The sequence below is a fragment of the Erythrolamprus reginae genome, chromosome 3, assembly GCF_031021105.1.
Source record: "Erythrolamprus reginae isolate rEryReg1 chromosome 3, rEryReg1.hap1, whole genome shotgun sequence".
Taxonomy (NCBI): Eukaryota; Metazoa; Chordata; class Lepidosauria; order Squamata; family Dipsadidae; genus Erythrolamprus; species Erythrolamprus reginae.
In genome coordinates this window covers 108,060,697-108,082,229 of record NC_091952.1, presented here as the reverse complement: position 1 = coordinate 108,082,229, position 21,533 = coordinate 108,060,697, and positions in this window count along the sequence as shown.

Sequence of the window (21,533 nt, the reverse complement as noted above, 5' to 3'; positions counted from 1 at the left end):
TTTTAGAGCTCTTTCCCTTGGTCGTAGCTTTAGAGCTTTGGGGAGAGCAGTTTAGGGACAGGACTGTGCACTTCTGGTGTGACAACTTGGCAGTTGTCCATGTTGTGAATGCCCTGTCCTCAAAAAATGTCAGGGTCATGCGGCTTGTCCGCCATTTCGTGCACAGGTCCTTGTCCCTAAATGTCCTGTTTATGGCTCGACATGTTCCTGGTCTAGACAACGGGATTGCTGACGCCTTGTCCCAGGGTCAGTTGTCCAGGTTTCGGACCCTGGCTCCATGGGCTCACGCATCACCAGAAGCCTTCCCCGACCACCTTTGCAGCCTGGGTGGGCCCTTGGGCAGTGGAGGACTGTAGCCATCAGGGCCGTGGCCCTCTCGGTAGCTCTATGCACCTTGAGGGCATGTTAGTATGTAGGTTAGTGATTCCGCATTCGGAAGATGTGGTTGGCCGAGTGAGGGAGTGACAGGGGCACCCAGAGGATAGCAGACGGGCACTGATAATGCAGCAGCTGTCGCTCGTTAACCTGAGCCTGGTACAGCCTCTGCGCCTCTCTGTATGAGGCCCGCCTCTTGCAGGAGGCGGCCTGTATTATGTTTTTGCAGGGCCCTTTGAGTCAGCGAGGCTCTGGCCTCCTCCCAGGCTGACAAGTCTCTCCGTGCCTTCCTGTTTCCGAACTGCACTCTAGGAAAGGGATGTCTCCCCAGTGGTGAGGCAATCTGAGTCTGCTTAGTTGCTAAGGGGTGTCAGGATAGAATGACGGTTGCTGCCGATCAGCCTGTGTGCACGGTGGCTGCTCTTTCAAATTCTTGTAGTTTTAGGGGAGCGGAGCAGGGCCACCCCTTTTAAGCATCAGGGCGGAACCCCTGTATCCCATTATCAGTTTTGGGCTTTAGTGAAGGAAGGTGTGGCTTTCCAGGTCGTTTTGACCCGGGGGATTGGCCTTTGGCAGATAGCTGCCTATCTAGATTGAACAGTTAGTTGTAGTACTAGCACAGGGTGTCAGGCTAGGGAGCCTTTCTCTGCTTTCTTATGTTGTCCCACCAGGGCGAGACCGACGGCGTTGCTGTGTGGCCACAGTGGTCTTTGGGCTGGCTGATCTACAGCATGTGTTGCCGTGGGGACCCGGCTGTCTGGTCAGATGGGTCAGCGTAGTCTGGATGGGGAGAAGAGGCCTGCACTGAGAAGGGCTTTCTCCTACTGCTCCTGGGGGGGCGGCACAAGGGGGGTCGCTCCTAGGAGGCTAATCTGACACCTCGGTGACGATAACCGGGTGTACTAGGGGTCTGGGCTTTGCCCGCCCCGCGAAGACCTGCATGTCTTTCGCAAACCCTGGCCAACCATGTAAGTGGTCTGGTCTGGATCCTCCCGAGGATCATTTGTGGGACGCCATTTTCCATAGGGCCATTCACCAGGTTAGAAGGAGAGTGATTAAGGCCCTGGTTAAAGTGGTCGGAGAGTTAGGTGTGGTTGTAGTGGCCCATCCCCGCACCTCCATAGTTCAGCCATGGTTATACCGGGCTGACGGTGTTCACCTGTCAGATCGGGGAAACACCATCTTCTTACAGGACCTGCAGTGGTCACTGCGCGAGCTGGTGCAGTTAGAGGAGGGAGTCGGGGGGCCAAGATAGAGATCTGACCCCCACTCCGTGGCAGGTTAGGGGCAGAAAACTGGGTGGTGGTTTAGCAACTGCATGTTCTCCGTTGGGCATCTTTGGGGATGATTGACAGGTTCTCTCCAAAGGCTTGTGGTTTTGGCGACCTGAGCAATTGGGGGGAACCTGTCTTTGGGTCCCGCCCATTTAATTCCCCTTGTAGGGGTTAGCCGGCAGGACCTCCCACATGCAAGTGCATGGCAAGGTCTCAGGAGAGGGAGTGGTCCCTCACCTGGATTAGCATGGAGCTACGCCCATAAGTTGCCCTGGAAGTTTATTCTACGTCATTTTCCGCCCTGGAAGCAATTGTTTGACCCTGCGGGTCCTTGTTAGGATTATAGTTAATTATGCTAATTATGCTAATTTATTTAAATAAATTATGCAAATTTATTTTAATAAAATGACCCAGTTTTAAATCCAGCTCTTGTGTCCGTGTCGTTACTCCGCCTCTCCTGCAAAAGATTACAGAGGTACAAAGAAAAAAAAAGAAGGAAACACAAAATTTACCAAACACATTCTATGAAATGATACAAGAACTAAACCTAAAAGATTCATGGAGAAAGCTAAACCATGCAAAAAGACAATATACCATCTTCTCATACCTACATAATTCGTGGTCATGAATCGATATGATATGGATGAATGCAAACTTGATAAATAACATATAAGACAGAAATAGTGCCAAATACATGGGCAGACCACAATGGGTTGGAAATAAAATTTAAAGGTCAGAAGAAAAAAAGATGATGGACATTAAGTCAAAGAATGGGAAAGGAAAAATTGTATATACAAATGATGGGAAAAGAACAGAGCAACCTCTTTAAAGAAAAGAAAAAACAACAACAGAAAATGGCACAGAATCTCTGCAATTCAACTAAGGCATATGAGAGGAATTACAATAGCATATATGACAAGAAGAAATAAGGAGAAATGGAAAAAAACAAAATCAACTAAAAGAAACTTAAAGAAAAATTAAAAGAATAAATATGGACTGAACACATGCACATGAATATACAAATATGGACTAGGCAACAAACTACATTTTTAGCATTTTAACTGCCTCTTCGTATTTATTTATTTATTATTTATTTATTATTTGGATTTGTATGCGCCCCTCTCCGAAGACTCGGGGCGGCTCACAACAAGTGAAAAACAATCCAATACAATCCAATTAATTAAAATATTATAAGTTTAAGAAAATCCCCAATACTAACATACACACATACAGGCATACCATATATAACTTCAACGTGCCCAGGGGGAGATGTTTAGTTTCCCCATGCCTGACGGCAAAGGTGGGTTTTGAGGAGTTTACGGAAGGCAGGAAGAGTAGGGGCAGTTCTGATCTCCGGGGGGAGTTGGTTCCAGAGGGCCGGTGCCGCCACAGAGAAGGCTCTCCCCCTGGGGCCCGCCAACCGGCATTGTTTAGTTGACGGGACCCGGAGGAGGCCCACTCTGTGGGACCGAATCGGTCGCTGGGATTCGTGCGGCAGAAGGCGGTCTCGGAGATATTCTGGTCCAGTGCCATGAAAGGCTTTAAAGGTCATAACCAACACTTTGAATTGTGACCGGAAACTGATCGGCAGCCAATGCAGACTGCGGAGTGATGGTGAAACATGGGCATACCTGGGTAAGCCCATGACTGCTCTCGCAGCTGCATTCTGCACGATCTGAAGTTTCCGAACACTTTTCAAAGGTAGCCCCATGTAGAGAGCATTACAGTAGTCGAACCTCGAGGTGATGAGGGCATGAGTGACTGTGAGTAATGAGTCCCGGTCCAGATAGGGCCGCAACTGGTGCACCAGGCGAACCTGGGCAAACGCCCCCCTCGCCACAGCCGAAAGGTGGTTCTCTAATGTCAGCTGTGGATCGAGGAGGACGCCCAAGTTGCGGACCCTCTCTGAGGGGGTCAATGATTCCCCCCCCCAGGGTAATGGACGGACAGATGGGATTGTCCTTGGGAGGCAAAACCCACAGCCACTCCGTCTTATCCGGGTTGAGTTTGAGTCTGTTGACACCCATCCAGGCCCCAACAGCCTCCAGGCACCGGCACATCACTTCCACCGCTTCGTTGACTGGGCATGGGGTGGAGATGTAAAGCTGGGTATCATCGGCATATTGATGATACCTCACCCCATGTCCTTGGATGATCTCACCCAGCGGTTTCATGTAGATGTTAAATAGCAAGGGGGAGAGGACCGACCCCTGGGGTACTCCACAAGGGAGAGACCTCGGAGTCGACCTCTGACCCCCCACTAACACCAACTGCGACCGGCCAGAGAGGTAGGAGGAGAACCACTGAAGCACAGTGCCTCCCACCCCCAACCCCTCCAACCGGTGCAGAAGGATACCATGGTTGATGGTATCGAAAGCCGCTGAGAGATCGAGGAGCACCAGGACAGAGGATAAACCCCTGTCCCGGGCCCGCCAGAGATCATCCATCAACGCGACCAAAGCGGTTTCCGTGCTGTAACCGGGCCTGAAGCCCGACTGCTGGGGACCTAGATAATCGGCTTCTTCCAAGGACCGCTGGAGCTGGAGTGCCACCACCTTCTCGACAACCTTCCCCATGAAGGGAAGGTTGGAGACTGGACGATAGTTGTTAAGTACTGCTGGGTCCAGGGAAGGCTTCTTGAGGAGGGGGCGCACAAGCGCTTCTTTATAGAGTGATGGAAAAACTCCCCTCCCCAAGGAAGCATTGGTAATCTCCTGGGCCCAGCTCCGTGTCACCTCCCTGCTGGCCGAGACCAACCAGGAGGGACACGGATCCAGTAAACAGGTGGCGGAACTCACAGCTCCAATGGCCTTGTCCACTTCATCAGGTGTCACCAGATCAAACTCTTCCCAGACAGGTGGACAAGTATGTGCCCCAGTCACCTCGACTGACTCGTTGTCAGTCGACTCTGTTTTACAATTGGAGTCGAGGTCGGCCCGGATCTGAGCGACTTTATCAGCGAAAAACGTGTTAAACTCCTCGGCACTACTCTGCAAGGGCTCCCCAACTCCCCCCTGGTTAAGAAGGGAGCGGGTCACCCTAAACAGAGCGGCCGGGCGGGATTCCGCTGATGCAATCAAGGCGGCATGGTACGCGCATCTTGCCGCCTTGAGCGCCACTTTGTAAGTCTTATTAAAAGCTCTTACAAGTGTTCGATCAGATTCAGACCTACTCTTCCTCCATCGCTTCTCTAGACGTCTCTTTTGGCGTTTCAACTCCCGGAGCTCCTCGTTGAACCATGGAGCTCTACGGGGTCTAGCGCCACGGAGAGGTCGCAAAGGCGCAATCCGGTCAAGAGCCTCCGCAGCAGCCGTATTCCAGGCCTCCGCAAGAGACTCTGCCGAACTGTGGATGAGTGCCTCTGGAATAACCCCAAGCGCCGTCTGGAAACCCTCTGGATCCATTAGGCGTCTGGGGCGGAACATCTTCATTGGTTCCGCCTCCCTGCGGGGAAGGATTGGAGCCAGGAAGTCAAGCCGTAGTAGAAAATGGTCTGACCATGACAAAGGCACTGCTTCTAAGCCCCTTAGTCTCAGACCATTGCTCAGTTGCTCGGAAAGGAATACCATGTCAGGTGCGTGCCCCCCCTCATGAGTTGGACCCCGTACTACTTGAGTCAGGTCCATGGCTGTCATGGTGGCCATGAACTCCTGTGCCAGCCCCGAGGTTTCGCCGAGTGACGGCAGGTTGAAGTCCCCCAAGACAATAAGTCTGGGGAACTCCACCGCCAACCCGGCTACCTCCTTGAGTAGCACAGGCAGGGCTTTTGACACGCAGCTGGGAGGCAGGTATGTGAGAAATAAGCCCACCTGAACCCCTAAGTCCAACCTCATCAAGAGTGACTCGCAACCCGCAATTTCCGGAGCAATGAGTCCACGTAGGCAAAGGCTCTCCCTGGCTATAATAGCCACTCCTCCCCCCCTTCCCTGGGGTCGAGGTTGATGCCATATCTGAAACCCAGCTGGGCAAATTTCGGAGAGAGGAACACCTCCCTCCGGGCCCAGCCAGGTTTCAGTGATACATGCCAGGTCGGCCTCCTCATCCAGGATCAAATCCCGGATGAGGAGAGCTTTATTTACCACCGACCTGGCATTAAGCAGCAGCAACCTGAGTCCAGGGCCAGAGTTACACTCATCACCAGTACCCAAGATTGGGCTCACAGAGTTGGAACAAGGGACCGTTATTAAGCAACGGTCTCTCGTTCCCCTGGAACGGCTAACTCTGTGACCCCCGCCATATCTGCCTCTCCCCAGCAACACAGGGATATTCCGGCCCTCTGCCACCCCAGAGATCAATGCCCCTTCCTCCCCTGCCTCCCGAGCGTCAGGTGGGCCAATTCTGTCACTCATACTACTGTCACTCATCCCATCCATACCATATTCCCACCCACCCCAACCATCACACTCATACTCATTCATTCCATATACAACATTGAATCTACTCCAGTCATCCATTAATTAGAAACCCCCCCCAATATTAAAAAGAGGATTAAATTAATAATAGATAAAAATGCTGATAGAATATAGCACAGTATAATACATATAGATAGAATAAAAAGTTCACAAGATTAATAATTAATAATATAAAATAGTATAAAATGTTAAAAATGGTATAAATCAGTTCTTAATATTAATTATTAGCTAATCGTCGGTTAATCAATCGGCCCAGGTGTAGTGTCTTTATAGGTCTTCAATATAACTTAGATCTTTAAAAAGTCTTAAAAAAGCTGCTGTTGTTTTTTCCAGCCGGTCCCCTAGGGGGCATGGATCTTCTGTAAAGTGCATAGATGTGCATAGAAACCAGGAGGGGGGGGGAGGGGGGGGAGGGGAGGGACAAACAAGATAGTCATTTGCAAAGTTAGTATAAGCAATGTCCCTGGCCAATTGGCCATATTGGTCCCAGGCAACCAGGCAACCAGTCCCAGGCAACCAGTCCCATCCTTCTCACTCTCCTCCATGGTTCATCGTCCAGCAAGCCCGTCTCCACAGTCTTTCCCACCTACTCCTCCCTTGGCACCAGCAGCTCTCACCTGCTGGTGCCATGCAGGAAGGGGGGGCGGGGGGGTTGTTATTCCAAATATACCCCGCCAGCAATTATCCTCCACTGGAACAGGTCGCTCTTCGTCACCTCCATTTCCCCTGCTCTCTCTCTGCCTCGACGCTGGTCACTCTCACTCACCAGGTCGGGGGGGGTCAGTTCATCAGTGCCCCCACACTCCACGTTCCACGTTCTTTCAACACGTTCTTTCAACACCATCCACTTTCCTCCTTTTCTCCTTCTCCGCTGTTTCTTAATTTTTGCGCAAGGCACCGCCGCCATCTCCCGCGTCCCAATCAGCCACCTCTCGACGCTGCGGTCTTTAAATGATTCTATTTATGACACTGATTCAGAGTAATTTAACAATTAATATAAAATTGGAACCAGCATTTTTTGGGGAGGAGATAGGTAGACAAACAATTGGAAAAACAATGGAAATTTGTTTTTCTATATGATAATTTAGGTCATATTATTGTATGTAAAAATATGGAAAGATTCAATACTACCCATAATACAGTAAAGATTGATAAAAATAATGGAACTTTCTGAGAGGACTAAATTGACTTCTTTTATCAGAGAAAATAAAATAAAGTAATAAATTGCTGACTGAAAATCCCTTATAGTTTTTAATGTGTTTTTTAAAAAAATTAAAATTATAGAAAGACAGTTATATTGCAACTTTAATTTAATTTACACTGCTTTAAAGATGCTGTTTTATTGTGTCTTTTTTCTTTAATATTTACTTTTACTTTTTTCTTGCATCTTTATGTTTCACCTTGCTTTTTTCCTTCTATATTTGTTTGTATTAATTTTTATCTCTCTTAAAAAAAACTTTTAATAAAAAGTACATTATATATTACTTGTATTATTCCATATGTTTTAAATTTGCACTGCAGTTTGTTTATACTTTTGCTTGGTGTTAGTTTTATTAACTGTTCTGAATCTTTTGGTGGAATTGGAATAAATCAATATGATATGCAAGTAATTTCGCAACTTGCAAGTCAACATACTTCTATCTACATCCCACCTATTAGAAGATATATGAAATGTACTGGCAGAAACTGGGAATCCATAAATTTCTAAGTCATATTTAGATACTCACAGACATAATTTTAATGTAGCAGAAATGACAGATATAGGTATTATAAGTATATACAGAAAATATTTTCCTGCTGGATGTTTTGGTAGAAGGCTATGCCCATTTATAATTTGGGAAATTAGCATGTCTGAGAACAATGTCAAAACTAAGTTGGTTGACCTTATTTCCTAGAATTCTAGAATCCTTAAGTACAAAAATCAATAAATACCTATATCCATTTCACAGGTTTAGCAATCCATTTACATATATAAGCATAATTGATTTATATTTAGCAGCAAAGAATCTCATTCAAAGGGAACTGCCAAGAATTTTGACAAAAAGCAGTTCACACACCTTTTAGGTTTTAATGTCTTTAACAAAAAAAAATATCTCTTAAATGTCTATAACTTTTGTGAGTATTTCTGTGCATACATATTTGTGTATCCATTTGTATTTGATAGAATTGTGCAACACTAAATCCTATTCATGGAGTAAAGCCTACCATATGTCAATGAAGCAGGTTCAGGAGTTAAAAAGTTGTAAATAAAAATAATATTTGTGGATTAATTCCTCCATGAAGCAGCAACATTGTAAAACTTGTATTGTCTGTGTTCAAACATTCATCATTTGCAGTAGCAACAATATCCCCAGGAACAACTAGCAGATGCAGGCAAAGTTTTATTTATCTCTTCTGCTGGTATCAGTAACCAGGAAAAAGTGCCCTGATTTCTTTCTTACTACTCTATTGGTCCTAACAGCAGTATGGCAGTCAAAATTTTAAGAGAAAGGACAAATGTGTTGCCAGAAGAGTGGCAATGACTGACTTAAACTCCAAATAAATAAATGTAAATAAATAAAATGGCTGAGCGCTTCCTTAGAGACATTCAATGTATGTCAGATATCTTAGATACCCTCTCTACAAAGAGATAGCATTTATCCATAGGGAATTATGAAAAGGAACAGACAAACACAAGTCTAAGCAGCATCCTTTCAACTTCTATCATGCCATCTAGAGTGCTGTCAGGGTCTCTGGGTTGTCCTGGCACTATAAAAATATAATCTCAGATCCTTTTGAATTAAGAACTGATTGCAGCTGTGCTTTGTGCCCACTGAACCTCTGTTATAAGCTGCCAACAAGGCATCATCTTTATCATAAAGCAATGGATAGACAAGAATTGTAGAGGACAAAGTGGCAGGTGGTATATTTCTTCTATGACATCTGGAATGCATGCCCTTCAAGGGATATTGCTGAGAGTTTCAACACTGGTAAAACATCAAAACAGTGTGCCTAGGTCTTCAGAAGCTGCTGTACCTACTCTCAGACATCAGAAAGTGGCAAAAACACATTTGTTCATCATCTGATATGAGCCTTCAAAGTTATTTTTTCAAAAGGCTAACTTTGGAAGTATGGCATGAGTGGATTTGTTATCTGACTGAAAACTTGAATTGCAAAAATAATAATTTTTTTAAAAAAACCAACCCTCCCAATCTTTGTTTTATGTTGGTCCTTCCAAGACATTTTCTACTTTTGGAAGCTTTAGAAGACCTATATAATTTTCTTTAATTAAAACATATTTGTCCATATTATTTTGCATTCCTTTATTTAGGAATTTATTTACTATTGTAGGAAATACATATTCCTGGTACAAAAGAGTTCAAAGGAAAAATTCCTAAATTTTCTTTTAGAGAAAATGAAAGGCACCTCCTAAATTATAGGATCTATATAATCTGTGACTGATATCTTTTTTTTAAAAAAATAGAAATACACATTTTAATTAAAATTACTGTTTTTATTCACCATAAAATTCACAATTAAAATAAAATACCCAGCTGATTAAATACCTCATCAAGCCATCATGCCAAATAAAAGATTCATCAATTAAGGCTTCTTTAATGATGTCCAAATAATAAGAATATAGTTTAGGGAAAATTAAAGTTTTCAATTAAGGTAGAAAATCTAGACTTCTCCCCATGCCCTCATCACTTTTATTCCGGAGATGCTTGGTGACAGGAAAATGTCAGATCTAATTTGATTTTTTTTTTTAAAAAAAAATGTCAAATACCACCTTGAGGATAACAGTACTCTATCTTGACAGCTTAAGTTCATTAACATAATAGCCTTTTTAAACACCTGGGATTAAACCCACAGGGAATTGCTGTGCTATATTTCTCAAGCCTCTTTGGTATAATTTTGTCAGAAATCAAAGCAGCAACAGCAAATGTGAGACATGGAGTTCCAAATTTTAGAGGGGAAGAAGTTAATAGAAATAAAGCTTCTCTCTTTCCAGGTCCCATCAAAATGTCAACATGGGCTAAAAATATTACTTTGATAATTCACACACACAAAGACTATATCAATGAGAAAGAAGAAAAATTATTTGGCGACTTCATTGGGAAGACAATTACCAGTAGAGATGAAAGCAGCATTCATCTAAATTCCTTAACACATAGGCCTTGCAACCATGAAGTTTAATGCAAAATATTTTGAAAATGGTACCTTACTAAAAATGTAGATACTTTGTTATTCAGTATTGCAAATTGTTAAATGTATATTTGAATATCAATTCTGAAAAAGGCTGTCACTGAAATGTTTAGTACCCACAGAGAAAGGATTCAGCAGAATTTTGAATTGTCACTTTTGAACATACAATAAAGGGCAGGTGAGTAATAATCTGAATGGTTGCTAAGGGAATGGAAAATTGCAATTTAGGGGTTTAAAGTGTTAAGGGAAGGCTTGTGATACTGTTCATAGCCAAAAATAGTGTATTTACTTCCGCATCTCTACTTCGCGGAAATTCAACTTTCGCGGGCAGTCTCGGAACGCATCCCCTGCGAAAATCGAGGGAACACTGTACATCTTATATGGTCATATGTCTATAGAATTAATCTATAAGGGAGATATTTTCTCATATTCCTTTATTTTAAAATATTGTGTCAGCATTTAAATCAAATGAAATCTATAATAGCATGGATATTTTTACAAGAAGTCTATATTTGAAAGTGCAGGATTAAACACTGTATATACTGCTAAAAATAATAATAAAGGGAACACTCAAATAACACATCCTAGATCTGAATGAATGAAATATTCTCATTGAATATTTCATTTACACAACTATTCCATTTGCACAACAGCATGTGAAATTGATTGTCAATCAGTGTTGCTTCCTAAATGGACAGTTTGATTTCAAGAAGTTTGATTTACTTGAAGTTATATTCTGTTTTTTAAGTGTTCCCTTTATTTATTTTTTAGCAGTGTCTATTTACAGATGTAAGATGTTTACAGTGTTTTTGTTGTGGAAATGGAGAATAGTTTATCAGAAACATGAAAGTATCTTCACTGAAGATGATGGATCATAATCTATTACAATGATTCGTTCAGAGGTGATAGGTTCAGTAGATGCTTTTTAATATCCCATTCTATGTCTAAAAGAGAATAACTGACTCAAAGTCTTAGTCATTATAACATTACTGTGCCAAGCAAAGCAAACTTTCACCGGACACACTAGAGCCTGCACTGGACATGTGCATGTCTGCACCTATAACTGGGAGCATACTGGTAGTCCTTCACTGGTACATTCCTACTGGTGCGGTAGGCAACTCTGCACCAGTAGCGGCCACCAGATTGCACAATTTGCACATGACCACTCCAGTGCTGGTCAGTAAGGCAGTGCTAACTTTTTTTTAAAAAAAATGGCTTTTTTGCTTTCTATGCAGAAACAAAATCTCATGAGAGGACGCTCATGTGTGAGATTTCAGTGATTTTTTTGCTTCTGTGCATGCATGCAAACAAAAACTGCCAAAATTGCATGCACACAAGTATCCCCTCAAAAGATTTTGGTGCGCTTTTGCTTCCTATGCATGTACAGAAGCAAAATCTCATGAGGGACACACGCATGGGTGCACCCAAATGAAGAGGATGCACATGCACATGCCGCTGCCCTTTTCAAAGATGGAGACTAGCTAGTTATGCTCTATTCCATACTTTCTTTTTCTCCACAATCAGGATGTCTGGTGTGTTATGCTTCAGAATTCGGTCAGTCTGAAGTCGGAAGTTCCACGGTAATTTTGCTTGCTCATTTTCGACCACTTTTTCGGGCTTATGATCCCACCAGTTCTTTGTTCTTTGCCACTGGTAAATGGTAGTTCCGGCACAAGTTCCAGTGCATCATCTGTGCCACAGCATCATGTCTATGCTTGTAGTCAGTCTGTGTGATCTTTTTGCAGTCTGTGTGATCTTTTTGCAGCAGTTGAGTATGTGATTGATTGTTTTATCTGTTTAATAATAATAATAATAATAATAATAATAATTTATTAGATTTGTATGCCGCCCCTCTCCGACACCAGACATTGTGATTGTGAAGAAAAAGAAAGTATGGATCATCAACATCACAATCCCAGGAAACAGCAGAATTGAGGAGAAGCAGCTAGAGAAATTAGTGAAATATGAAGATCTAAAAATCGAGCTGCAATGACTCTGGCATAAGCCCGTGAAAGTGGTCCCAGTAGTACTTGGCACGCTGGGCGCAGTACCAAAGGATCTCAGCGGACATTTGAAAACCATTGGAATTGACAAAATCTCCATCTGTCAATTGCAAAAGGCAGCTTTACTGGGATCGGCAAACATAATTTGCCGCTACATCACGCAGTCCTAGGTGCTTGGGAAGCGCCAGACTGGTGATGAAATACGAAATCCAGCATAGTGATCTCGTTTGCTGTGTTATACTGAAAATAATAACAATAACAACAACAACAACAACAACAACAATAACAATAACAATAACAATAATAATAATAATAATAATAATAATAATAATAATAATAATAATAATAATAATAATAATAATAATAATAATAATTTATCATCATCATCATCATCATCATCATCATCATCATCTTGTTATGATACAGGACATTTTAAATTCTACATATAGGGCATTGTGTGGCTGAACTCCATGGCAAATACAGTGCTGAATCTGATGGATCTTGGTTTGAACCAACAAAATCATCTTATCTGTTGATTTTTTAAAGTATTTTTATAAGACAAGTAGGGGCATGGTCAAACAATATTTTAGGTATAATTATTGATGGTTTATGGTTCATGATTGCTTGTGTCACTAACTTTAGCTTAAATTGTATATATAGAGGAATCTTGTAGCTGTCCCTACCATAAACCAAACGCTGGGCTAAATGAACTTTCAATGTGATTCAGCAAATCCCGTCTTACTGTTCTTGTTTTCAACATTCATTCAAAAATTACAACACTGAAAATTGTAGTAATGTTCTGATCATGGAGAATCTTTTGTTCAATTGTCAGCTTCGGTAATTCAAATTCCCTGTTACATGTAGCATATAATGTCCTTTCACTTTTAATTTTTCTCAGAACTAAGTGCAGTTCTCCAATCCTTCCCTCCTTAATATGATGTCCTGAAAGCAATTTTCTAAAAATTCGAAACTAAATTAGGCAACAGGCTCCAGGGGACAGGCTCTTGCCTAATGAAATGGGGGGGGGGGGGGAAGAAGTACCATACAATAAGTACAATCCATCTGAATGTTTTCCTGAGTGAACTTTGTAGTGTAACATGCAAAACTGCTCTCATTCATGAGAAGTTTATCAAACGTATATGCACACCCATCTCAACTTTTCTACCAGTTATTCATGCCATACTTCTGTTTAACTAATAGCATGACCCACTTTCTAATTCAGGTGATCTCAACCTACCTACTCTTAAAATTTATCTCATTCAAAAATAGAGTTGGAGTTTTCTATTTAGATTTATATCCTGCCTTTTCTCACAAAAGCTTACAAAGGGATTGCCCTTCATTTTATAACTCAATTGTTACTCAGAGAAAGAACACACATTTCACATTAAAAAGATCCCTGGGTCACTGTATGACATTTTTGGAACTGATTGTCATCCCTGTAAGCCTGGAATTAATGGCACCATATCACAGCTTAGATGGATTAGTGGTTTTGTTAAAAAAAAAAAAGAATGTTTCTTGTTCTGCATGGCCCTGCTTTTCAATTAACATTCAGGATCTAGGATGACTGAAATTCCATGGCTACTCAATTGCTTGATAGTCTAAAACTGTAGAATTTCAAATTATCATTGCCCTCATTCCTGCCAGTTGGCATTGCTCAAATATTTATAGATTATGAAATGAAAATGATAGTCAAATGAAAAAAGGAATATCTGCTCTGCTTCAGCTGTGCTGATGTGAGTTAATAATGCCTTATTTTAATCAAGTTCAAGTACATATGAGACAAGCTGTGTCAAATCATTGCTACTCAGGAGGCTGATGAAACTCACCACCATTAAAGCTTAGCATTGTTTCCCTTCAGGTAACAAATAAAGTTCCTAAAGAATTCCATGCATCCTGTCCCTATTGTAAAACTAACTGCATACATCTTTAAGTGAAGTCATATGACTTCCTATTATCTCTACATTATTGTGAGCAGTGTTAGAATGCAGTATTTCATACTAATTCAGCTCACTGCTAGGAGTTTGATCATCAGCGGCTCAAGGTTGATTCAGCCTTCCATCCTTCCGAGATTGGTAAAATGAGGACTCAGATTGTTAGGGGTAATATGCTGATTCTGTAAACTGCTTAGAGAGGGCTGTAAAACAGTATGAGGTGGTATATTAGTCTAAGTGGTATTGCTAGTTCTATTGCTATTCTTCAGTCAATAGGTTCAATTCCCTATAGGGCTGGGCTACAAGAAAACAATAACTGACAGACCTAAAGTCTCAATCATCTAAAAAAGATTGTGCTCACTATTATGAATCAGGACTAGCTGTGATTATATAAACCTGAAGGATAGATCTAGGCAGATTTTTAGTTTTCTATGGATAGCTTTTATACTAAATGTCTCATACAACTTGGGTTCCACATTTTTATTAAAAGTTATCTTAAATGTTTCTTGTATTTGGTGAAAGACTTCAATTCCCTAGAGTAACAAAACGTCTTATTAGTCTAAAAGTGTCAAAGAAGTAAATTCATTCAATGCACTTATTAAAGGAGATACCTTCATATATGAAATCCAGAAGGGTCAAATTTTCTTTCTCTGCTTTGCTTTTAACTTTCACAACAAACCTATGATGTTAGGTTGAGAAACTGACTTACTGACTGATTATAACATTTTTTTTTAAAGTATCTGAAAAAAAGAATCAAGGAATCGTATGTTTAAAATTAACAGAAAAGTCAGAATGAAATCTATTGTGCCCTTTTATTGCTGCTCCATTTACTATACGTCAAGCAGTCAGTGATCAGAACCATATCCATGGGGGCAATATTATTGAAACAAACTGGAATCATCAACAAATACTATAATTTTCAATGTCTATGGAAGATAATGCCTGCTGAGAAAATGTAAGATAATTCATCAGATAAGTTTTTGCTTTCTCCCAATGTTAGAGCTCAAGGTCATAAATAAAAAAGAAATGCACAGGCACAAAATGTTGAACTAGATAGAACAAATTGGAAGGGCTCTTCTTACATTCCCAATACTATAATGGGAACTTGAACTCAGGACTTTTTGTTCCAGTGCAGCATTATAATCATTTAGTTTCAGTATTTCAAATCTGTCATTATTTTGCTTGTTCAACTTGTAAAATCGTGTTATAGTTTGATAACGGTAACACCACAATAACCAATAAATTGCAGAGTGACATTGCTACTTTTTATTTAAAAAAGTATTTGCATGTTTAACCATTGGGAAAATTTCACTATGGAATTAAAGTGATACCTATACCATGAACAGCTTGTCTGGGAACTCTGCAAATTTAATCCCAACAGTTAAATGTTGGGAGATGTGAAGTAGTCAAGTAGTCAAGGGGAGATGTGAAGTAGTGAAGTTCATCTCTATAACTTCTAAAGGCCAATCATATTCACCAAACAAACAGTAATAGAGGGATAGAATAAAGATAACATGAAGTTCTAATATTGCTTTACAAAGCCTTAGTAAGACCACACTTGGAATACTGCATCCAGTTTTAACCCACCAAAATATAAAAAAGATGTTGAGAGTGTGAAGAAGAGCAACAAGAATGATTAGGGGCTGGATGATAAATGTTACAGGAATTGGATATGTCTCTAGTCCAGGGATAGGCAAAGTTGGCTCTTCTATGACAAGTGGACTTCAACTCCCAGAATTCTTGACCTAGCACAACTGGCTCAGGAATTCTGGAAGTTGAAGTCCACAAGTCATAGAAGAGCCAACTTTGCCTACACCTGGTCTAGTCTAGGGGAGATGATAGCAGTGTTCCAATATGTGAGAGGTTCCTACAAAGATGAAGCAGTCAAATTATTTTCCAAAGAATCAAAAGGCAAGACAAACAATAGATAGAAAATAACCAAGGAAAGAAACAACCTAAAACGAAGGATAAATTTCCTAACCTTAAGAGAAATCAAGCAATGGAACAACTTGCCTTCAGAAGCTGTGGGTGCTCCATCACTAGAAGCTTTCAAAAAGAGATGGACAACCATTTGTCAGAAATGGTACAGGAGCTTTTGCTCAAGTAGCAGGTTGGACCAGAAGAGCTCCAACATCCCTTCCAATTCTATTATTATATGTTCTATGTTCTAAAATCCCTTACCACTAATAATGCTGCTGTTAAAACATTAAGAACTATGTTATGGTTAAATACTTTAGAATAGAAACTCAATTACCGTATTATTCAGAGTATAAGACATACCCTTTTCCTCCCTAAAAGAGACTGAAAATGTGGGTGCATCTTATACTTCAAATGTAGCTTTCTTGAAGCTTTTTTCCCCAGCCCTAATGAGGTGCTAATGGTCTTCCCAGTTTCCTCCAAAGAAGTTTTTCCCATCCCTAAGGCTTTCCAGGCATTTTTTCATTCCTACTTCCTCTGAAAAAGGCTTTTTAGCCCTAATCAGGGGATAAAATGATGTGGTAGGTAGATTTCCCCCCTATTTTCCTCCCCCAAAACCAAGGTGTGTCTTATATTCTGGTGCGTCTTATACTCGGAAAAATATGGTAGCTCCTATTGCCTGTCTGATGTTTCAAACATTTATATAATATTTTGCCACATGGTGAGTAATGAGCTCATCCTAATCTGATAAAGGAAAAAGCATTAACCAGACCCAAAGAGTCTAATAATTTTAGCAGAATGGGAGTAATGTAAAAAAAACAACAACCCAACAACAACATAAAAGCCTGATCCACAAGACAGAAACACTCTTTATACGCCATATGATAATATCTGCCTGTGGAACTGTTGAGAAAGAAAATAAATTGTACAGATTATATAGCTTCTTACAGATTCAGTTTTGACTAATGTTTCTTAAACCTCCTGCTTCCAGTCAACCTAATTGTTTTCCTCATCTCATCCCCATTAACTTCACAATGGATAAAATTTACTTATTGCACTCAAAGATTTTTGGCTGAATGCACCCAGACAAATATCCAGTGTTTCTAGTAAAAGGGATATTCTGGTAATAACATGCTAGAGTTCTCTTTTTTGAAAACTTGGAGAACCATTGCCAATTAAACTTGACTAGCTCTCTCCAGCCTCCTGTTCTTCAGCCTCCTGTTCTTGTATTCCATCTTCTATTCTCGGAATCAAACTAACATATTTGGAGAGCATCAGAGTGGCAAAAGTTGAAGCAGACATTTGATTTTCAAAATACTATTGTGCAAGGTGATTTGTGGAAGTAAATGGAAATCTAGCATCTGCACTAGTAGAAAACTGGGGGATTTATGCTACAGCTCAACTGGGCAGCTTCCTGAATCAGCAGAATGGTAAGGTTTTGGAATTATGAAGGTTAACTCTCCACAAACCTATAAAGAAGGTCACCTAACCACCCAGTGGAAGGTGTGGGATGAAGTTTTTATCTCATTCAAAGGCTTTTTTGCCTTGAAATCCTTCAGAATATCCCCTTTAAAGTCAAAAGCAGAAGAACAGAAAAGAGGGGGAAAGGATGGAAGAGACAAAAAGAATGTAAAGTCCTGCCATAAACTTTAACTTACTCTAACAGTGAATAACGCTGAATACGACCCTCCAAAGAATACTGTAATTAATTTCCACCCACAAAGTAAAGGTCTAGTCATTTGTAATGTAGTTTTTGACTCTTATTAAAATATACACTTTTAATTGCTGATTCCAGTGTACTTTCAGAAGAATAATTTGGGGTTCCAACTTGAGCCAGCATTTCCCAACAATGAATAAAAATGAGATCCAGACAGCTGTGAGAAAAGAAGATATATTTATTCCCGAAAGCAAATGGGTTTGCCTTTAGTGGCAGCTGTAGAGAAATGGGTTATAGCAACACACTTAAATAGCAGAGCTTGTCCTGAGTGTGGAAGTATCTATGTGATTCTGGCATGAGGTATGTGTGTATGTGGGTATCAACCATGACAGTTATTCTTGTGAATGTGAACATGCAATTGCACTGGGAGACCTAATTTAACTATTTGTGTTTACAGATCTTATTCTTTGATATGTGGATTGGGTCTAGGTAATTTATTTGGTGGTTTGAGAAAGTTTGAGTAAAATACTTTTCCCATTTGCTATTTTTATTTGATTAACTTAGTTTCAGCTTGACTGGCTAATTGAGACTCTGATTCTTAGCCTACTGTGGATTCTGTTAATGTTTTAAGGGAAGACAGAAACATTGTAAAGAATAAAATATATTATGATATAACACCTCTACTATTCAGAAAGTCCTTCAGTAGCAATGAAGAAAATAATAAGTTTTGTTTATGTTATATGTGTATGTTGCACACAGGGAAGACAAATGTTAATGCCACTATACAAATCTAATGCCAACCAGCTGCAGCAATCCTGCTACATTCAAAGATATTTTATATTAAATCAACCAAGAAGGTATTTTTCTCACACAATTGTTCACTCCTGTCTCTTTTTTCCCCAGTAGCTTAAATCTAATAATAAATATGTATTTTTCTGATCCTTCACTTCCCTGCTGTTGTGGATTTGATTATGGTTGTAGCTTGACCATTGACAAACTAAATGCCCACTATGGGCTCAAAAATATATAAAGGAACAAAGAATCTGAAGCCTGAAATGAGGGAAGTGCTTAAATAATTCAAGGCAGTTGCTCTGTCTTCATGGGATTTTCTTTGTTCTTTCTATTTTTCACACTTTTTTTCCTCAATGTTTTTATGAAATAAAAATGAGACGCTTGCATAGCATGAATAGTCAGATTACACAAGCCTCCAAGAGGCTGCCGTGTAGCCTCAATCTTTAATCCTCGGGGTTCCACATTAACTAATTCTTCCTTTTTGAAATAATTACATATGTTCCCTTAAAAGATAAACAGGCCATCTCAGGTGGTACTTCACAAACCCTCCTGCCTTTGCAAGCTGAAGAGAAGAAAAGCTTTTCTACATTGGTGGCAATTATATAGGTAGCTAGACTTCCATTTCATCCAAATATCCTCAGAGGCAGGCATGGTTCAAACTGACAAAAGAGCCGCTTTTGATTAAGTTTTAGAAATACAAAATACATGTTGTTCACTTTTCTTTTTAATATGAATTATGAATATCATTTTCTCTCATCTCATTTCTGTCATTCTCCATCAGATGGAATTTTTACCTAAACCGCTAAACTGCTCCTCCCAGCTCCAGGTCTTTGTACTTCCCCCAGGGGTAGGCTGCTGCCTGGGAGGGGGGGCGGATGCAGTGTGATAGCAAAAATGGAGCTCCACCCCAGAGCACCCAATTTGCACTGAAAGATGTTGAAAGAAAATGCAGGGTGTCCTCTGTGTTCCTCCCGAAAGTGTTTAAAAACCCTACAGCCGGCGATTCTGCTACAAACAAAAGTGTCTAGGAAAAGTATAAGGCGATAAGATCTGGAACAATTATATTATTGAATTTATGATGTTATATGCCTCCCTGAGTCACTGTGAGAAGGGCGGCATAGAAATCTAATAAATAAATCTAAATCTAATAAATAAATCTAAATCTAATAAATAAATAAATAAATAAATAAATAAATAAATAAATAAATAAATAAATAAATAAATAAATAAATAAATAAATAAATAAATAAATAAATAAATAAATAAATAAATAAATAAATAAATAAATAAATAAATAAATAAATAAATAAATAAATAAATAAATAAATAAATAAATAAATAAATAAATAAATAAATAAATAAATTCTATGTGATCTGGGTCTCTGCCTTCCGCTCCTTTCCGAATGACTATAGTATTCTCTAGAACAGAGGTCTTCATAGCTGACTGGAGAATTCTGGGAGTTGAAATTCACAAGTCTTAAAGTTACCAAGTTTGGTGACCCCCTGTTTTAGAAAATAAAATGAATAATGCTTGAAACCTAATGTTTTGCCAGAAACCTTGATTTTGGGGGGTAATCTGCAAGAAGGAGGGTTAAGACTGTTATGCGGAATGGAGCATTTTTTGGATGTTCACTTAGGCTGTGAAAGTAGCAAGGAATACTTTAGATTGTTGCCTTTGAGTAAATGATTATTTTGTGAGTGCCGTTTTAATCATATGACAATGCTCAAAATGTGCTTTCAAAATTCCAAGTGAGATGTTTCTGTGAGCATTTATCCATTTGGAAAGAGAGAATTCTGAAAGAAGATTGCAACAGCATGGAGAGCTTGCTGTGTTCAAGGACTTTAGGGAAGTATATTTCATTGTATATTTCATTGTCAAAGAGCTATGCGGACTTTTGGCATGTGTGCTGTGTGGATTTACAGCTGCCTTATCTACTCCTTTGTTTTGACAAAGGACTGTCAGGTGAGAGTAATTTGACTCCTCTCAGAGCTTGTTTTTCAAGACTGTTTATAAACTTGATTTATTCCTATTGATTGGGTGTGTTTGAAACTTATTCTGAACTCACTGGGGGCTAATTGCCAATAGCCCAGCATAACACTACCCAGTCACATCACCATCAACCCACACCCACAAAATGAGCCAAGCCCACAGTGTGTTAGTAAATTTTTTGGCAGCCCTTTACTGCCCCCCCCAGAAGGCAGCTAAACAGATAGACATGAAATGTCCCAATGGTTAGAGCAGGGGTGTAAAATTCAAGGCCATGGGCTGAATCCACCCCATGGGGTTCTTAAATCTAGCTGATAGGGCCAGCCTGGGAATAGCAAAGGACTGTTCTGAGGTGCCTCTGGCAGCCAAAACAGGGCATAGAGCAACCACACATACCCCCCCATGCCCTGTGTTTGGTGACAAAGTGCTGCAAGAGGATGTCCAGGCCAAAAATGGGGCATGTGGGGCAGTGGTAGGTTCTAACTCACGTAGCTGCCTGTTCACTTCCTCCCACTCTGCATAGCTGTGCATGTGGGCGCATGCGCGCTTTGCATGTGCATGCATGTACAATATCAAAAAATCCCCAAATCCCAACAAAGCCCTCTTGAAATCCAAAAACAAGATGGTGATGCATGTGCAGTGCTGGAAACTCGACTTCTGCACTTGCTCAGAAGAAAAATAAAATATTACAGAAATTTGTCCCCCAAAAAATTCCCCCCAAAAAGAAGAAAGAAGTGGCAGTGCCTACGGACCTGCACTGACCAATTCCATGACATCATCATGACATCACCAGCAGATCACCCACCTCTGACATGTGACACACGCTTAGCCCCCATGCCCCATTTTGGGCAGCAGAATGCTGTAGGAGGTATCCATCCTGTCTCTCCCCCCCAGCCGGCCCTTCAATAAATCCAATTTTATACTCCTGGGTTAGAACAATCAATCAATTGAATAACTTGCCTTCTGAAGCTGTGAGTACTCCATCACAGAAGGCTTTCAA